Source organism: Mirounga leonina, unplaced genomic scaffold (assembly GCF_011800145.1).
Source record: "Mirounga leonina isolate KUSES-001 unplaced genomic scaffold, KU_Mleo_1.0 Mir_174, whole genome shotgun sequence".
Classification (NCBI taxonomy): Eukaryota; Metazoa; Chordata; class Mammalia; order Carnivora; family Phocidae; genus Mirounga; species Mirounga leonina.
The window spans coordinates 55,299,898-55,313,278 of record NW_023270451.1 but is presented as its reverse complement, the minus strand read 5'-3'; the positions used below and the strand labels follow the sequence as shown (position 1 = coordinate 55,313,278).

At 34.3% G+C, this 13,381-nt stretch overlaps 1 long non-coding RNA gene across 1 annotated transcript in view; it reads right to left on the bottom strand.

Annotated features, from left to right (window-relative positions):
- Nucleotides 1-13,381, bottom strand: part of LOC118020996 — a 93,564-nt gene that overhangs the window by 71,856 nt on the left and 8,327 nt on the right. Inside the window, exon 2 of the long non-coding RNA XR_004682072.1 lies at nt 9,627-9,727. This is a non-coding gene — a long non-coding RNA (uncharacterized LOC118020996). The remainder of the gene's footprint in view (nt 1-9,626; nt 9,728-13,381) is intronic.

Below are 13,381 nucleotides of genomic sequence, written 5' to 3'. Positions count from 1 at the left end.
GCCCCTCCAACCCCCTCTTTAAAATTTAAAAAAAAGGAAGAAAGAAAAAGAAAGAAAGAAAGAAATGGAACACTGAAAAGTCAAAGAACTAATCCCAAGGAAAATGGGCCATATATATTGGATTCACTTTGCTTTATTGTAAAATACCAAGACAATCAGATTCTTCAAAGTGATGAAATTCATGTATCTTTTTCTCTTCCTTTCCTTAGATCACACATCTAGTTCCATCTTTCCTTGGTATAAGGAATACCAAGGATATTCCTATATATCCTTATATATACCAAGATAAGACTGATGAGGCACCTATATTTTTTCACGCTTACTCAATTTATCTGTTTGATCCCATTCCCACCTTCTATTGACTCTTACCTTTGATTATTTGGGCCTGATCTAAATTGTCACTGAGGTTTGGAATACTAAGATGCCAGTCCCTCTATCTCATACTCCAAGTAGAGACATGTTATATCTCTCCTCCACCAGATTTAGACACTTAAACAACCTTGTCAACAACTTGATTTCAGACTTTCAGCCTCCAGAACTGTGAGAGAAAAAAATATCTGTTATTTTAAGCTACCCAGTTTATTGTACTTGTTATTGTAGCCCTAGGAAACTTATACAACATCCAAAACATTCTCTAATTCTATCTCCCACTCCAAACAAGCCAGTTGCTCTCCATAATCCCAGTGTATGTTACCACAATCCATTCAATTATCTTTACTAAACACAATGAGAATCATCCTTGATGTCGCTTTCTCTCCCATATTCATATTTTAACTAAGATCTGTGACATATTCTCATTTATACAACAAATAGTTAAGCAACTGAATGTACCAGAACAAAATCAAGTACAAGTAATCAAGAACACAAATAAACATGAAAATATTAGATGGCAATAAATGATAGCATTTGAAACATAGTGCTGTGATAAGACAGTGTGGAATAGAAAGTGGCATCGAACTATTGTAGGAGTGACAACAGTGTGACACATTGGGATGAGAGCGTCACAGTAAATGCAAAGGTTCTGAGGTTGAAATAATCTTGGCTTTTAAGGAAAGGGGAATGTGAGTAGGAATAGAATGGGAGAGAGTGGCCATGTGCTAATCAGGGTCCAGATTATGCCCTTATTTTCCACAGGAAACAATATTTTCTCTAAATACATTGGGTTATAGCCCTAATAGCTTCTTTTCTTATCACTCCTATCACCTAGTCCAAATCACCGTTATTAACTTTAACTATCTTCATAATTACTTAACTGGTCCCCTGTTAGCTCTCTCTCATCCCTTCCAAGCTCTGCATGTCAACTATAGTGATATTTAAATATATAAATCATATATGTATTGTCTATCCTCTACTTAAAATCCCTCAGTGACTTCCTATTGTGTTTTGAATAAATTTGAACACTTTACTGTGACTGGGGTAAAGGTCAAGTGAATTAACAAATATTAACCACTAAGAGCAGTGCTTGGCATATGTTCAGGATTCAGGGAATGTGAATTAAATGTCTTCCTACACAAACATGACATGACATTTTTCTCTATGTCTGGACCAACTCTTGTTTTTCTTTTCTAGAATGTTCTGTCAAAGTTACAAATAACCCAACTATGAAAGACAACTGTGATACCTGAGTTACAAACTCACATATTTACAGGACCCAGAACAACAATGCAAAATGAACTGGGTTGGTTGTAAGGAAAAATAAAGGGACAGTGGAGACTGGAAAGCTGGAAGATATATCTAGAATCAAAAGGGGATTGCTACTATTTAGTTCCAACTGAGTGTTCCCATGTTGGGCAGCTATCCCAAGGTTGAGAGATTTTTTATTTTTTTCCAAGGGAAGTCAGAAATCATACATAAGAAATATCTAAATCTGAATTTGTAAATACTGGCATTTAATTAAATTTTTAACTGTATGAGCACAGAAGAACCCATCAATATGCCAGATCCAGAAGTTGGCTGCCATTTGAGGCTTTTACTATTATGGAAGCGGGAGTATACAACAATAAGTTTTGATGAGGATATGAGATAGAAAGAGATTTGGATCATCTAATTTTGTTCAGGAGAAGAGAGCCACGGTCTTGAGCTATATACCAAATCATTCTGTTTGGTTTTCCTCAATAAAAGTAATAAATTCTCAATACATGTATAAGGCCAGTTACTGTTCTAAAAGTGTTACACATACTAATACTTAAAACTATCCTGAGAGATGGGTACTATTTTGATCTCTTTTTACGGATGAAGAAACAGAAAACCAGGTAAACTAAGGGTGTGCCCAGGATCTCACTTCTAGGAAGGGACAGAAAAAGGCTGGAGGGGAGTGTACTATGAGGCAGAAGAGCACTATAAGAGGAAGGAGATAAGACTGATGAGGCACCAGGTAGTTTTGCCTGGGATCTGCCTTACACAGCATCCACTGATGATGACTAGTCCCAGAGGACCATTTCTAAGAATTTCAAAACATCACCTAATGGGCCTGTCCTAGCTTTAATAGTAAATAGGCCAGCTTGTTCTGCAAATGCTTATACATATTGTCATCTTTCTTCCCTCATCTTCATGCTCTCCACACCAGCCCATCTGTTCCAACACCCCCTCCCCATACAAGGGTGTTACTCCATCCCCAAGGAGCACAGCCACCAACACTGAAGCAGAAGAATGCAATGACATAATGGTGATTTTTTTTTTTAAGTCAAATTTACACATAAAATGCATTGCCAGCAAGAACTCTGTCAGGTCACAGCTGTTTCACAGTGAGTCATCCATCACTCTGAGGACTATCCCACATGGACCAAAGCAATGAAATCCCACGCACCAGGGAATAAATAAATTTATGCTAACTCAAGAATGTCTTCTATCAAATATTTGCAGGAAACTTTTACACTAGTTGGTTGAAGAGAATGCAGCGTTGCTGCATCAATACACTATAAGTATTTTTAAATGAAACTCTAAGAATATGAGAATTTTGAAAATGAATGATTACCTCTAAAGAGAGTATTGCATTCTACAAGAGCTTTGGAAAATTAAACACTTTCTTTTACCAAACAGGAAAAAAATTCAAAAAACAGACAATGTTACATAGTAACATTTGAATTTGTTCCAAAACTTCTGACATTCCCAGAATATATCCTCCAATTGCCTGTCATAGAGCCTGAAATTTCTATTCCATTGGGATAAGGCAAAATGCCCATGAAATAGTAATAAATGGTCATGATATATATATGCACGGATTGACTTATTCTCTTGCAAAAATGAATGGAGAGCTTGGGTAGTCTAGGCATTGGACATATTGCCAAAAGGAGATAGGACATCACCAAAAGAGAAAGAAGATGCCAAATAAAACTTCTCCTCTCTGAAGTTTTGACCAGGCTAGTCATGCTGCTCTATTTCCTTGGAAAACAAACTAAGAAATGCAAAAATGGGGGGAAAAAAAAGAAAAGGCAGTGATAAAAACAAAATCAAACCAGAAGAACCAAACAAACAAACAAAAAAATAGAACAAAACTCAAAACATCAAGGGCCAGTATGTATTTTAACTGCTTGACTTGGAATGCACATGCTACCAATTTCTCTTGTAAGGTAGCTGTATAGGTAGACTTTGTCCTTGACTTTGAAACCAGGAAGCTTATTTGAAAGTTTTCAGGAGATGAGTACTTATTTCTCTATTACCTTCCTGTATTTTCTCTATCAACAAGTACTGATTAAGGTTCTTCTTGAATTCATCCCAGAATGTAGGTCCACTATCTTCTCTGGTACCCTTTATGTTGTTAAATGATTCTCTTTAAAAGGTAGTCCTAGTCTCATAGCTTCTTCTTATTAATTCTGAAGCCACAGAGAATAAATGATTGGAAAGGTTACTCATGCTCTTGGCCCCACTGGTCAGAAAGGTGCCTCACAGCAGTGGCAACCTATGGACCTTCCTATTCATCCAGCACAATGTTTATATTTAATAACCTCAAGCAGTGCTTTATAGTAGAAATGTAATGTGAGCCACATATGTAATTTAGAATTTTCTGGTAGCCACATTAAAAAAATAAAATATATCTATTATTAATATTTTAAATGTTAATTTTACATGAAATACTTTATAACTAAAAATATTTTAGCTACTTTATTTCTATGTGTTTTATTTAAACCAATTTATCCAAACCATTATTATTTCACAGGTAGTTAATATAAAAATTTATTGAGTTAATATTTTGTCTTCCTTTTTCATACTAAGTCTTCAAATCTAGTTTGTGTTTTACACTTACAGCTTATTTCAATTGTATGCTACATTTTCAATGGCTAAAATGAAGTGCAGTCCCATGAAAGCAATGAAGTTGTGCTTAATGGAAAAATATTTTTAAATAACTAATTTTTAAATGCAAATTAATTATAATTAAATATATAGAAAATTAAGTTCCTTGGTTGCTCTAAACATATTATAAGTTTTCAATAGATACTTGTTGGCTACCATAATGGATAGCACAAATCTAAAGGATTGAGTCATTGAAGGATTCACATAAGGTAAATATATTAGCATCTCCCAGTAGCCTTAAAGAAAAACATTGAAGGGAAAATTATAACTCAAATCCAAACCATAACCAAACTGAAGCACTTCTGTGGAAGAAAATATCTGTCAAGACAAAAATCCTTCTATATGTCCAAGCTGACATATAGAATGAAGACTACACCAGCTTTTGATTTAGACTATATGAGAATGTTAATTCCTCCATTCATCATCTGGAGTGTCAATATTGGTAATGGAAAAGCTTTGATCTTGAAAACGAAACTAGACCTACATGTTCTACATCTGACACTGCATTAAAATCAAGAGAAATTTATCTATAAATGATAATAAAAACATCAATGATATTTATCATTAAAATATATGGATAGAACAAATTATAGTATCATTTATAATGCCCAAATATTTAGGTTATTCATATAAATAATTTATTTAAAATGTTTGAGGATAGCCATGTATATAGAGCACTGATTCAGTGACTTAATAATATTGATTCTTCTACTACATGGAGAGATAAATATACAAGTTTGTGTTCAGTTAAAGGGTATAAAGGTCTTTCTTGGACCACTGTACACTGAGTCCAGTTAGTCCTTCCATACGGAATTACAAATAAAAAATCATGGTTTGACCAGAGAAAAGATAAAATTTATGACTTAAGTATTTTCACAGAACACATCAACTTAAATGTTCTGGAAAATACATCCTCTATTATTTAAACCCAGATATTTCTTTCCCCTCTATATATAAACCTCCAATACCCGCTTACCCATCCACATTCTCAGCTGATGGCATTGTTTCTAACTTAATTGAAGAAACTGAAGCAATATGAAAAATTTCAATAGCTCTGACCACTGTATCTACTCATTGACTTGCATTTGTATCCTCTTACTCTGTGTGAACAACCTGTACTCCTAATGAATGCTGACTTTTTCATTATATTCCATCTTCCCTCACCTACTCTCCAGCAATTTCTTCACTTTTTTACTATTAATTTTCTTCTTATTAGTAATAAAGTTTCATTAACCTATATACAATAATCTTCTCCCATTTGAAAAGAAAAGCTCTCTTGACACAAACACCCCTATAGCTACTTCCCTATTTCACTGCTCCCTTTTATCGAAACCCCCCAAAAAGCTCTCTAGCCTCACTATCTGCCAAGTCCTCTCCTATTCTCTCCTACTCTCTCAAACTCAACTCACCCCATCACTTCCCTGAAACCAGTCTTTCTTGTCACTGACCTCTATATTGATAAATGTAATGATCAGTCTCAGTTAATCTTTCTTAGACTATTTCTTTTCTAAAACATTTCTTCTTTCAGGGAAACCCCAATCTCCTGGTTTTCCTTTTATCTCAAAAATTCCTTTACTGATTTCTCTACTTTTCCTCACACTCTGAACAAAGGCACACAATAGGATTGAATCAATGGAATTCTTTTTTTTTATGATGTTATGCTAATCACCATACATTACATCATTAGTTTTTGATGTAGTGTTCCATGATTCATTGTTTGCGTATAACACCCAGTGCTCCATGCGGTACGTGCCCTCTTTAATACCCACCACCAGGCTAATCCATCCCCCCACCCCCCTCCCCTCTAGAACCTTCGGTTTGTTTCTCAGAGTCCATAGTCTCTCATGGTTCGTCTCCCCCTCCGATTTCCCCCCTTCATTTTTCCCTTCCTACTATCTTCTTCTTTTTTTTAAACATATACTGTATTATTTGTTTCACAGGTACATGTCTGTGATTCATCAGTCTTACACAATTCACAGTGCTCACCATAGCGCACACTCACCCCAATGTCCATCACCCAGCCACCCCAACCCTCCCACCCCCCACCACTCCAGCAACCCTGTTTGTTTCCTGAGATTAAGAATTCCTCATATCAGTGAGATCATATGATACATGTCTTTCTCTGATTGACTTATTTTGCTCAGCATAATACCCTCTAGTCCCATCCACATCATTGCAAATGACAAGATTTCATTCCTTTTGATGGCTGCATAATATTCCATTGTAGATCAATGGAATTCTAATTGAACATTAGGATTCGGTCCTTAGAACTATTTTACAATTACTTGCATGATTTCATTTAGTTTCAATGCCTTGAATATCATTTTTTTGTGGGCAACACTTGCCTTTATAGTTCCAGCCTGGAAGTTTTTCCTAGATCTAGGCTCATACATCCAACTGACAGGATGGCTTCTCTGCTTGGATATTTTATAGGCATCTTAACTTAAAACCAGACTCCTTGTCTTTCTCCCTGAGGTGTTTCCCATGTTATTAATGACTAAGTGTTCTTCTATCTGTTCAGGTCAGTGATTTTAGAGTAATCCCTCACTCCCCTTTCTCTACTGCCCCATATCCAAGTTGTTGCTTTATTTTGCATTTATTTGATTATTAAAGAGGGGACTATGTTTCCAAATATATATTCTTTGATCCATTTTCCTTTTGGAGTGTTGCTCCTTTAGTTATTCTTTATTGGTATGTAATACCAGTTCTTTTTGTCCAGAATAGAAATTGCTTTATTGTATTTTTCTAGGGTTTATAAACAGAACAGTGTCATTGTTTTAAAAAGATGAATAATGCATAAATATAGAGCAAAGTGAATATGATCTCAAATCCTACCACCCTGAGAAAAACATTAATTTTTCAATGATCATCTTTTTTTATGTCTCTTTTTTAAAGATTTTGTTTATTTATTTGTCAGAGAGGGAGAGAAGGAGAGAGAGAACAAGCAGGGGGAATGGCAGAGGGAGAAGTAGGCTCCCTGCTGAGCAAGGAGCCCGATTCAGGACGCTGAGATCATGACCTGAGCTGAAGGCAGCTGCTTAACCGACTGAGCCACCCAGGTGCCCCCTTTTTTATATCTCTTGATTAATATAAATATAAATTTAATAATAGGACTATAGTACATCTGCAAGCTTTTTGTTTTATTTTATTAATATGTTTCCAGTGGCCACATTTACCTAAAGCAGTTTCTTCTTTTACTTTCACTTTTCTTATTCCTTTCCTCACATTATCTCCTCCTGAAAGACTCACCCCATCTCCCACTGCAGGTATCCAGTATGAACAACCCATTGAGTATTCTTACATAACTCTCTGGGCCAACATAATTAAGGCTCACTAAGGCTATATAATCTCTATCTCTTTCTCTCCTCCACTCCCCCCCAACACACAGAGTTTTAGTAATAATTGATTTTGTCAAATATACAAAACAAGAAGGTATATTCAGAGATGTTCTCTGTCTCATTTTCCCTCCACCCCACTTAAGCAACAAGTTTTGTTCACCTTTCACCTCATCCCCTTCCCTTTTAAACTATAAACAAATATATTAATGTACTGTTACTTCCTTCCTTCTTCTCTTAGATGAATGGTAGTATATGGTACATGCTTTTCTCCAACTTGCATTTTTTTCACCTAAAAAAGCTGTTCTGGACACCACTATGTAGTATGTAGTGTGTAAAGACCTGCCTCCTTTCTTTTTAAAGGAGTGTAAAACTCCATTGTGTGGATGTATTTTAATTCATTCAACCATGTCTTTGTTGATGTACTTTTGGCAGTAATTGGCTTTGTTCATATGTCTTTTAATATTTGTATAGCATATCATTCTGGTGGCTTCTTGGCAATGGGATTGGTAGGTCAATAGGTAAACTCATATATAATTTTCTATATGTTACCTATCACATTTCTACAAACAACACATGAGAAAACTTATTTTAATACATTTTTGGCAAGTATTGTTTTGTAAAACATACCAAATATCTCAGTGTAGTGTCAATTATTCTTATGAGTTTCAGTGAACTCACTTTAATATGTTCAAGGCCCATTTGTATTTTTTTTCTAATGAACTGTCAGTTGCCTATTTTTCTATCAGGATGTTTTCCTTATTTTCTTGCCCTCTGATTCCTCTTACATAGTTATAAATTATATCACTGGCTTCTTGCCCCTCTCAGTGGCTGGACTCCATCCAGTTATACCTTATAGTTTTGGGGATTTGTCATCTAATTCGTTTGCTTGTAAACTTTTTATTTTGATATAATTTCAGATTTATGGAGAAGTTGCCAAAATAGCACAAGGAATTCCCATATACTTTTACCTAGATCATCATTCGGTATATTTTGCCCCATATACTTACTCTGTCTCTCTTTCTCCGTATATATAATACACACAAACACAAATGCATACAACTTCAGCATATATTTCTTAAGAACAAGGACATTATTCTGTATAGCTACAATTATAAAAAATTAGAAAATATAATGTTGACATAATGCTACTATCTAATCCACAGTTCATATTTAAATTTTGTTAACTGTCCTAATATCTACTTCTTTTTTCCCATTACAGAATCCAGTCCAGAATCATGCATGGCAGCTACGTGTCATGTCTCTTTAGTCTCACTTAATCTTGTACAGCCTTTCAGTCTTTCTTTGTTTTTCTCGATCTTAACATTTTTTGAAGAGTATAGGCCAGTTATTTTGTACAATGTCCCTCTATTTAATGTATCTGACATTTCCTTGTTAGATTCATCTCATGCATGTTTAGCAAGAATACCACAGAAAATATGCATCCTTAGCATCAGGAGAAATATGAAGTTAGTTTGCTCTAATATTGAAGTTGTTACCTTACATATTTAAGAAGTATAAACTAGGTTTTTTCACTGTAAGGTTACTTCCCCCTATGTAATTAATAAGTTATTTTGGGGGATATATATTATATAAATATCCTGTTTCTCACCAAGCTTTCACCCACTAGTTTTAGTAACCACTGACGATTTTCTAATTGACTTATTTATTTTATATTTATTAGTTGTCACTCTGTTAAAGGAAGAGCTTTCTTTTATCACCCTTTTATTTACTTACTTGTATTATTTATATTAGCATAGACAAATGGATCCTTAATCATTTGCATCATTATTTCAATTTATCCTTAAATAATCCCAGATTTGTCCAAAAGGAGACATTTAAGCTGGCTTCTTTGCCTTTGATTATATCCCCATCATTCTTTTAACATATTCAGATGTTCTAACACAATCAGATGTTCCAGATTCATCTTGTATCCTCCATGATCCAAACCTGGAATCACTTATTTTCCTCCAGTTCCTTCTGGTGACAAAAGAGACCTACCTGCTTAGGCAAGGACTGCAGAGACATTCTTGAGCACCTTGGCAGGGACTGTGGGTATTTTGCAAAGAGGTTCCATCTGAGCTTTAACCTTCTGAGAACTCCTATGGGAGAGTAAAAAGAAAAAGTGAAGATAGGTGTCTTGGGGAAATGGCCCCAACTGGGAAATGGTGCTGGCTCTTAGTTTTTTAGAAACTCTAGAAAATTTGCTGGATTTTTATTGTCATAATTTTATAATTCTTACTTTTATTTTAATTATTTTTATATTTGCATCTCTCATTTTGTGATTTGCTTTTAGATTTTTAAAAATATAATTCTGTTGGGGTCCCTGGGTGGCTCAGTAGGTTAAACGTCCAACTTTTGATTTTGGCTATGCTCAGCAGGGAGTCTGCTTGAGTTTCTGTCCTCTCCCTCGTCCTCTGCCCCTCCCCCCTTAAGCTCTCCCTCTCTCTCTCTAAAATAAATAAATAAATCTTAAAAAATAATAATTCTTTTTTTTCTATTTTTTCCTATACATTTGTTATTCAATTCTTCGCTTTTTGTTTTTGGCCATTTTTGTGGACTGGGTTATATTAAGCCACCCCTCTCACCAAAAATAACTGCTAAATCTGTGTAAACCATTTTAAAAACCTGTTTGAAGGTGCTAGAAAAATTAAGAAACCAGCAAGGACCAGAGAATTAAATGCTCCAGAGAGGACAGACATGTAGCTAAAAGAATTCAATATTCTATTCCTTGCAGCATTTTCTAATCTATAAAACATAGCTGAGAGATGGAGAAGTTGAGCAGAAAATAGCTAAGAGGATGAAAGCTGAAGAGAGCTTTCAGAAATCTCATGATGCCACAAGAACAAAAATTAGAAATTAGAAATCACAAGGAGGAGGGACAGTGGTAAACAGCTCAGGATTCCACTGGCACCACTGGAAATTTGCACCTAAGAGAGAGCAAGGGCAAATTAGAAATAAAACAGCTTTCACAAATATTGAAATTTTTGTTTGAATTAGGTCAATACCCCATTGATTTAGGAGTATGAACTACTTTATTAACTTTCTGCCAACAAAAAGGAAATCTTATGTGGAGAATTATTACATAATCAGAATCTCAAATTATCTTTACAAGAATTAGTAATCCATGTTTTTCATTCTAGCAAACAATTTTGGCATACTAGATGACAAGACCAAATGACCAAAACAGACAAAAGAAGCATAATGTAAAAATAAACTGATTCAGACATTGGATTTAATTAGATACCAAATATAACAACAATGGTATATTGAAAGAATACATTTGATAAACTATTGAACAAGATTTCAGCTGAGAACTGACTGGAATATCTGAAATAAAATCAAATGGAAAATTTAGAAATATAAAAATAAGATAAATTAATGCTCAATGGATTTGACAGAGGATGACCCAAAGAAATGGATTAATATAAGGAAATAAATATCCACATTGGAATACAAAGAGATAAAAATTTGGAACATATAGAAAAGAGAACAAGAGAAAGAGGAGATGTGGGGTTACCAGAGCCTAGAACCCCAGGATATCCCAGGGGAGCTGGAATCACAGTGAAGACTACCTGTTGAGAGCAGGAACGTAAGTGGGGAAGGGAGGTCCAAGCAGGATCAGGAGTCAGGGATGATCTACAGGCACTACCAAGATGCCATACTGAGCAGACCTGTGGTAGCTTCTATTTATCTTCCACCATCCAATATTTCACATTTCCAACACAGAAGCAAGTGTGCAGTGGAGCATAGGAAATGGAGCTCTCTATGTTACAGAGTGTGTATGTGAGGGTGAATGAATAGGAAAGCAAATTATCAGTTAATCTACACAGATGCCAACTTTTCAAGTTTCCAGTGATGAAGCTAATTCCCCTGCTCCTATTTTCTTACTTATCTTTGACCACTTTAATAGGGAGCTGAGAAAAATAGAATTTAGTGCCTGTGATCAGGATGATGCTTTATCCAGATTACCCAGATAGAAGCTATTTTGAAAAAAATATATTGAGATTAGTCCAAAAACTACCATTGAAACAAACATTTTAATGGAGCTAGTGAATTAAAGCACTCTTTTGACTATCTTGGTACCAATGAGTGACATCTTTCTTCAGCAAAAATATGCATAATAGTTTGTGTTCCTAGATACAATATAAGTTCAGGCACATCTTTCCTCACCAAAAGAAGTTACACTTATATTTGCTCTTGGTTTTTACTTTGTGGAATATGATGCCTGTGAATACCTGGCTTCTCATAGGAAAATGGGTCATTGCATTCTAAAGGGATGTCTTCAAATATTTATTTTGTAAATTATATATCATCCTCTTTAGTACCAATTATTAAATTTCAGGTACGAACTGAAATGGCATTCAGAAGTATTTTGCTTGAAATAATTTGGAGAAATGATTTTAAGTGAAATAGCTTTTCAGGAAGTAAAAAAATGGAACAAGTTTGGGAATTAACTAAATATATTATTTTTTTCAAGTAATAAACTCTAAAACTGGTAATCAAAAATCATGCTCTTTCTGATTTTTGTTGAGTAAAGGGTAATTATGTTCTTATATTTTCAAATTTATTCAATCATAAGTCCTTCCATGAAAGAAGTAGAAATAATATTATGAGATTTTTGGTAAGAATTTCTTTGTATAATAATAGAATTATTATATAATAGAATAGTTGTTACAGAACAGAATAATAATTACTTAATTATTATTAAAATAATAATAATAATAATAAGTAGAAAGAAGAGGAATGAAAATTATACTTGTAGCATATTTCTTTTTTTAAAATTTTAACTCCAGTATAGTTAACATACAGTGATATATTAATTTCAGGTGTACAACATAGTGATTGAACAATTCTATACATTACTCAGTACTCATCAAGATAACTGTATTCTTAATACTGTTCACATATTTTACCCACTCCCACACCCACCTCCCTTCTGGTAACCATCGGTTTGTTCTCTATAGTTGAGTCTATTTCTTGGCTCTCTTTTTTGTTTGTAAAATCATGATATTTATCTCTCTCTGACTTATTTCACTTAGCATTATACTCTCTAGATCCATACATGTTATTGCAAATGGCAAGATTTCATTCTTTTCATAGCTGTGTAATATTCCATTGTGTGTGCGTGTGTGTGTGTATACACACCACATTCCATTGTGTGTGTATATATATACCACAGCTTCTTTATCCATTCATCTATTCATGGACCCTTGGGCTGCTTCCATAATTTGTCTATTATAAATAATGCTGTAATAAACACAGGGGTGCATATATCCTTTCAAATTAGTGTTCCCCCCTTTTTTAAATTTAGATTTTACTTACTTAACATATAGTACAATATTGGTTTCTAAAGTAGAATTTAGTGATTCATCACTTACAACACCCAGTGCTTATCACAAGTGTCCTCTTTAATAACCATCACCCATGTAGCCCATCTCCCACCCACCTCTCTCCATTAACCCTCAGACTGAGGGTTTCATATGGCTTCATGTTAAGAATCTTTTATGATTTGTTTTCCTCTCTCCTTTTTTATTTCCCCCTTCCCATATGTTCATCTGTTTTCTTTTTTAAATTCCACATATGAGTGAGATCATATTGTATTTGTCTTTCTCTGACTGACTTATTTCACTTAGCATAATATACTCTAGCTCCATCCACATTGTTGCAAATGACAAGATTTCATTATTTTTTATGGCTGAGTTATATATATATATATATATATATATATATATATATATATATATATATATATA